General features: G+C 44.3%; 1 long non-coding RNA gene across 1 annotated transcript; it reads left to right on the plus strand.

The window, feature by feature from the left end:
* On the plus strand, positions 1-5,728 carry LOC141088491 (uncharacterized). The gene is made up of 3 exons (XR_012231963.1): positions 1-595; positions 3,031-3,460; positions 3,533-5,728. It is a non-coding gene; the product is annotated as an uncharacterized lncRNA (long non-coding RNA).
* The last annotated feature ends 1,097 nt before the right edge of the window (positions 5,729-6,825 follow it).

Here is a 6,825-nt window from a genome sequence, read left to right on the forward strand (position 1 = left end):
CCTCTTTCACACTTCAGTTTTTTGCCATCAGTCACAATCCGCCAAAATTTGAAATTGGCGGATCCGCTTTTTCTTGTTGCGGATCCGCCAATTTCCCCATTGGGATACATTAGTGGCGGATTTTGACGGATGGTCGTCCGTTGCGTCCGATATTCGGCGGATCCGCAAAATTCTTTGCGGATTCTGTCTGAGGGGGACGGAGAATGTAACGTTTTTTTTCGCCGTCAAAATGGCGGATGACGGCGGATCCGCCGTCATCAGCCATGCGGTAGAATGGGGCCCTATGGGCGGCGGATCCGCCGGGATCCGCGATTTTGCGGAATCCGCCGGCAGGATCCGCAAAATCGCACTGCGCATGCCCAGAAAAAAAGATACTTTTCCAGACAGTCCCAAAACTATATAAGATGGGCTAATTGGGCCCAGACATGCAGTAGCAGCCAGACAGCAAGCCAGCCAGACCACCACCAAGCCTGCAAGACAGCCACCAAGCCTGCAAGACAGCCACCAAGCCTGCCAGACCACCCAGCCTGCCAGACACCCACCAAGCCTGCAGCCACAGCTATCAAGAGGCCTGCCAGTACCAGCTTTACCAAGTGTGAGTATACCTATGACATTTCTGTGTATGGCCTGCAAGTGTGTTGTGTGTGTGTGTGTGTGTGTGTGTGTGTGTGTGTGTGGTCTGTGAGTGTTGCATGTCTGTTTTTTTTTTTTTCTTATATTTTTTTTTTCTGTTGCTTGTGTACTGCATTTTATTTTCATACAACTGTAATTATATTGTATTTTTTATGCTGTGATTGCTGCGATTGAGTGGTGTATGGTATGTGGTGTAATTGGGCCCAGACAATCCGGCACCAGCAACACTGAATACTCCAAGCAAGATATCCGACTCCAGCCTGCCTGACAGAAGATTCAACTAGAGCTATAAAACCTGTCTGCCCATCTGCAAGTCTACCACCTGCAAGACCCCTGGAGCGTGTGTGTGTATGTGTGTGGCCTGTGTGTGCATTTTTTTTTTTTTTTCTTTCCATTTTTTTTTTTTTTTTTCTGTTGCATGTGTACTGCTTTTTATTTTCATACAACTGTAATTATATTGTATTTTTTATGCTGTGATTGCTGCGATTGAGTGGTGTATTGTATGTGGTGTAATTGGGCCCAGACAATCCGGCACCAGCAACATTGAATACTCCAAGCAAGATATCAGACTCCAGCCTGCCTGACAGAAGATTCAACTAGAGCTATAAAACCTGTCTGCACAGCTGCAAGTCTACCACCTGCAAGACCCCTGGAGCGTGTGTGCGTGTGTGTGTTGCATTTTTTTTTTTTTTTCTGTTGCATGTGTACTGCATGTTATTTTCATACAACTTTAATATTGTATTTCTTGCTGTGATTGTGTGGTGTAAGGCTGGTTTCATATTTGCACTTTATAGCGCAGGGATAACCTGCACACGTCCACCACTAATCCCCGTCCCATCTGGTCATCACCGCCTACTAGCACACATGGACGCTTGCGATCTGCACACCCTATCTTTAGTATGGGGTGCGCAGATTGCAAGCGTTCATGTGCGCTAGTAGGTGGGGATTAGTGGCGGACGTGTGCAGGAAATAGCTGCGCTATAGAGTGCAAATGTGAAACCGGCCTAAATGGTATTGTATGTGGTGTTATTGGGCCCAGACATCTACATCAAACACCAGCCTGACTGTATCAGTCAGGCTGGTGTTTTAATGTAGATGTCTGTGCCCAATAACACCACATACAATACCATTTAGGCCGATTTCACATTTGCACTTTATAGCGCAGCGATGGCCTGCACACGTCCGCCACAAATCCCCGCCTACTAGCGCACATGAATGCTTGCGATCTGCGCACCCTATCTTTATCATAGGGTGCGTAGATGGTGCGCTGGCAGGATTTTACCATGTGCTGCGCACTTTTGAAGGTGTGCCCTTGCGCGCCAAACGCAGCATGTTGCATTTTGGCGCGCACGGCACACCTTCAAAAGTGCGCAGCACACTGTAAAATCCTGCCAGCGCACCATCTGTGCACCCTATGATAAAGATAGGGTGCGCAGATCGCAAGCATTCATGTGCAGTAGTAGGTGGGGATTTGTGGCGGACGTGTGCAGGCCATCGCTGCGCTATAAAGTGCAAATGTGAAACCGGCCTAAATGGTATTGTATGTGGTTTGTGCCCAGACATCTGGCAACAGCCACACTGAAGAAACCGAACCAGACATCAAACACCAGCCTGACTGATAGAATTTCAAACTCCGCTGCAAATCTTCCACCTGCAAGACACCTGGAGTGTGTAGCCTGGCTGTGTGTTATGCGTGTTTGCGTTTTTTTATTTTTCATGTATTGTGGTATTTAAAATAAAGAGCAGAGTAGCTCCTATTTTTTGGAAAAAAAAAAAATAATAAAAAAAAAAATAAATAAATTGTTTTGAAAAAATCTACTTTGTATCATTTTAAAAAAGGTAAAATTAAGTTACCATAAAGGTAATTGAAGTGTTCTGGTATACAAGTGTGGTTAAAAGTGAGATTGCAACATACCATGAAAAAATGGGTATACACAACTGAGTTTCAGGGAATTCAAAACCATGCAAACACAGTGGGTATACACAGAAATTAAACACCTTCAATCACTGGTTACATACTCTGTTGAGAGTTTCAGGGAATGCAAACACTGGTATACACAGCAATTACACACTACACGCCTTCAATCACTGGTTACACGGTGAGACCTTTAATCACTGGTTACACTCTCGGTGAGAGTTTCAGGGAATGCAAACTGGTATACACAGCAATTACACACCTTCAATTACTGGTTACACTCAGTTACAAAACACAAAGAAAGTAGGTTTACACAAAATATTAGACACCTTCAATCACTGGTTACACTCTGAGATAAGGGAATGTAGACATGCAAACACTTAAAATTGCGTATAATTAGTTTCAGGGAATTACACATACAAAATGTGGTTTTTTTTTTTTTTTGTTTTTTTTTTTAAAACTTTCATATCATTTTCTTTCAGTTCACACAATGAAGCGCCACCATACCGGCAGACACGGCCAGCCCAACCGTAGCAGAGATTCAGACCGCAGCAGGGATCAACGCAGCAGACATGACCGGTCAGACCGCAGCAGAAACAACCCTGACCGCAGCAGAGAGGAACAGCCACACCGCGGCGTACAGGCAACCATTAGTTTCCCTGTAAGTATAAAGACCTGAAAGCTTATTATGATCCTTTGTATAGTAGCTTAACAAGTCTCTTTATACTTGCAGATCACTTCAAGCACTACCAGCAGGGTAGCAGCAGAGAGAGCCAGCCAGGCTGCAGCAGAGAGGCCCAGCCAGACCGCAACAGAGACTGCCAGCCAGGCTGCAGCAGAGAGGCCCAGCCAGACCGCAACAGAGACTGCCAGCCAGGCCGAAGCAGATACTGCCAGCCAAACATTTTCCCTGTAAGTATAAAAGCCTGAAAGCTTATTATGATACTTTGTATAGTAGCTTAACAAGTGTGTTTATACTTGCAGATCAGTTCAGGAAGCAACACAGCTGCCCCAAGCCGTAATGTCTTCTCCTGAAAGCTCCCCCTCACATCATCAGCGAGCTGAGGTAAAAAAAATTTTGTTTATTTTTTATTTAAAATAATTTTTTTGTGGTTAAAAACACTATCCTATTATGTTTTAACAGGAAGCTGATTCAGAGGAGCTTCCAGGAGGAGACGTGCAGGGTGGAGAGACACACGGAGGGGGTGCGCAGATTGTAAGTTTAGCACATACACAGATACATAATGCTACACCCAACACAAACATTCATCACAGTGCACACCATAACTGCATCCATCCAAACATTTTTTATTTTTTTTCCCACAGTCTTCAGAATCCGGTGCCCGCACTAGAGTGACTCCCAGGACATCCCAGGGTCGTCAAGGTGATGCCTCTGGTGGTCGGCAAACGGTAAGTAACCCTATTTTGATAATTGTTTAAATGAACATCATGTGTTTGAATATAATGTAATTTTTTGCTTTTTGTTTTGTTTTTTATCTTCACAGGTTTCACAGCGTGCTCCCCGCAGACATCAGGAGGAGGGTGTCATTATTGATAGTGATGACCTCATCCATGAGGTGGAAATCCGGGAGCCGCTGTGGAACATGGCAAACCGTCTTCATGCCGACCAACCAACCACACGACGGCTCTGGGATGAAGTCTGTTCTTCAGTTATTGACAACTGGGAGGAACTCAATGCGAGGGCCAGGGATTTTGTGCGTAAGTATTACAACTTCAGTAACTTATATTTCCAGCATGTGAAGTGTTGAATACTAAACCTTTTTTTTTTTTTTTTTGCTTCACAGGTGACAGGGTTATCACACGGTGGCGGTCGCTCCGGGATCGCTTCAAGAGGGACTACAACAAAGAGATTCAGACCCCGAGTGGATCGTCGGGAGGACGCCGGGGACCCCAGTACAAAAACTACCAAGCCCTGGCGTTCCTGCGATCTACAATGGCGTGCAGAAGGTAAATATTCCCCAAACAATTCCTGTAGTAGAAATGTTTAACCAATTTTTTTTTCAGCAGACTTAAATTAAATATCAATATTTTTAATATACATTTTTTTCTTCTTTTTTTTTTTTTAGCACCATCTGCAGCACTCGGGAGTCTGCATCAGAGTTGCGTCCCTCTGGAGTGATCCCTAGTGAGACCGCCCCCGGTGACCACATCGAGGTATCCGACCCCTCTGTACCTACCCTCTTGTCTGATCCCTCTATCCCCTCCACCAGCACTGGAGCAGCAGGGCAGACTTCATCACATGAAGCTGCTGGTGACGACTTGTTCCCTGTTCCCCACCCCTCAGACACTGCCGCAACATCTCGACCAACTTTTGGTTCTGGCCGGCAGCGTCTGAGGAGTCAGGAAAGGATGACCTTGTCTGACTGTTTGAGTCTAAACTCAACTGTTCAACACGGTTTCCACACTTATGGACAACGGTTATCTTCTGGGTTGACCATGATCAATCAAAGTATCATGGAACTCAGAAGATACATGGAACAGATGAGTTTAGAATCAAACCAGACACCGAGACATACCTTTTTTCAATCTGTTGTCCGGCAAATGGAAGGTTTAAGTACTCACCAGCAGATGCGTGTGATGCAAGCCTGTCAGAATGCTCTAGTGGAAGTGCTTGCTGAAGCATCTCTTCCTCCCCCTGTCTATCCTTCCACAGTCCATCCTCCCCCTGTCTATCCTTCCACAGTCCATCCTCCCCCTGTCTATCCTTCCACAGTCCATCCTCCCCCCGTCCATCCTTCCACCACCATCAATCACACAGCCGTCCCTCCTCCTACCACTCCCTCTCCTTTCTCTAGTTCCCCATTCCATTCTTCCCAGTACCTACCTTCCCCATTGCATTATACCCCAATGCCCTCGCCATACCCACCCCCACATACACCTTCAATGTACCCACAAACCTCGTCTGTCCATCCACTCCCGTCCCAACCACATGTGTTAAACCCCCCTTCCACTTCTGGTCCTCACCAACTCCCTCCCCAGTCCCCTACCCCCCTCGATGTGGTCAACCCTGTTAACCCCCCCTCCAATACTATCTCCACCCAACAGTATCATAGTTTGTAATTTTTCTGTTGTAATATACCAAAAAAAATTAAAAAAGTAATATACCAAAAAAAATTAAAAAAGGTAATATTATACCAAAAAAAAGTTACCAAAAAGGTAATACCAAAAAAAGTTACAAAAAAAGTTACAAAAAAATTAAAAAAAAAAAAATACAGTTAATACAAATTGTCAGAAATAAACTGTTTTTTTTCAAAAAACTTTATTGTGATGTTTATTTTTTGCTTCTTTATTCAAATTACACCAGTGGTGTAAAAGGTAAACACAACACTTGTTAACACAACACACAACCCTGGGTAATATTTCACAGTACACCGGTGGTGTACAAGGTACAAAAAAACACTTGGTAGCACAACATTTGATAACCAACACTTGTGAACATTTCAAAGTGTAAAACGCTTGGTACACAACACTTGGTAACTTTACGCTTGGTACACAACACTTGGATAACTTTACGCTTGGTACCCAACAATTGTTAACACTGCAAAGTGTAAAATTAACCAAATCACATGGTAAAACACAATGCTTGTGCAAAGCAAACACTTGGTAAAATTTCAGATAAAAAAAAAAAAAAAAAAAATTACTCACAATTGGTAAGAAGAAAATTATATCATGTGATATTGCCAGTCCACTTGTCCCTCTGGTGTAACAAAATAATCTGCAAAGGTATCCCTAATTCTTGCCACTGAACCAGTACTCCGAAAAGTTTGCTGCTCATAATCCCACAAGGTGGTTTCATACACATTGTCATCGATGGAAACTGGTTCCTTTGAAAGGACAAAATTGTGCAGGATTACACAGGCCTTTACCACCTCATCCACAGTCTCTGTTTTCATTTTCATGGCCGTTAACAGGACTCTCCATTTTGCAGTTAAAATTCCAAACGCGCACTCCACCACTCTGCGCGCTCTGGTTAACCGATAGTTATAGATTCTTTTCTGGTGTGTTAATCCACGACTACCATATGGCTTCAGTAGGTGTTTTGAAAGTTGAAAAGCATCGTCGCCAACGCACACAAAAGGCATTGGTGGGCCTGTTGTTCCAGGGAGTGGTCTTGGAGGTGGGAAGTTAAAATTGTCTCCATACAAGCGACGGCCCATGGTGGAACTCTTGAATACCTGTGAGTCGTTAGAACGACCGTATGCACCAATGTCCACGGCAATGAATTTGCAGTTTGCATCCGAAATGGCCATTAGCAC

Source organism: Dendrobates tinctorius, unplaced genomic scaffold (genome assembly GCF_039654945.1).
Source record: "Dendrobates tinctorius isolate UK_male_01 unplaced genomic scaffold, ASM3965494v1 ptg000007l, whole genome shotgun sequence".
NCBI lineage: Eukaryota > Metazoa > Chordata > Amphibia > Anura > Dendrobatidae > Dendrobates > Dendrobates tinctorius.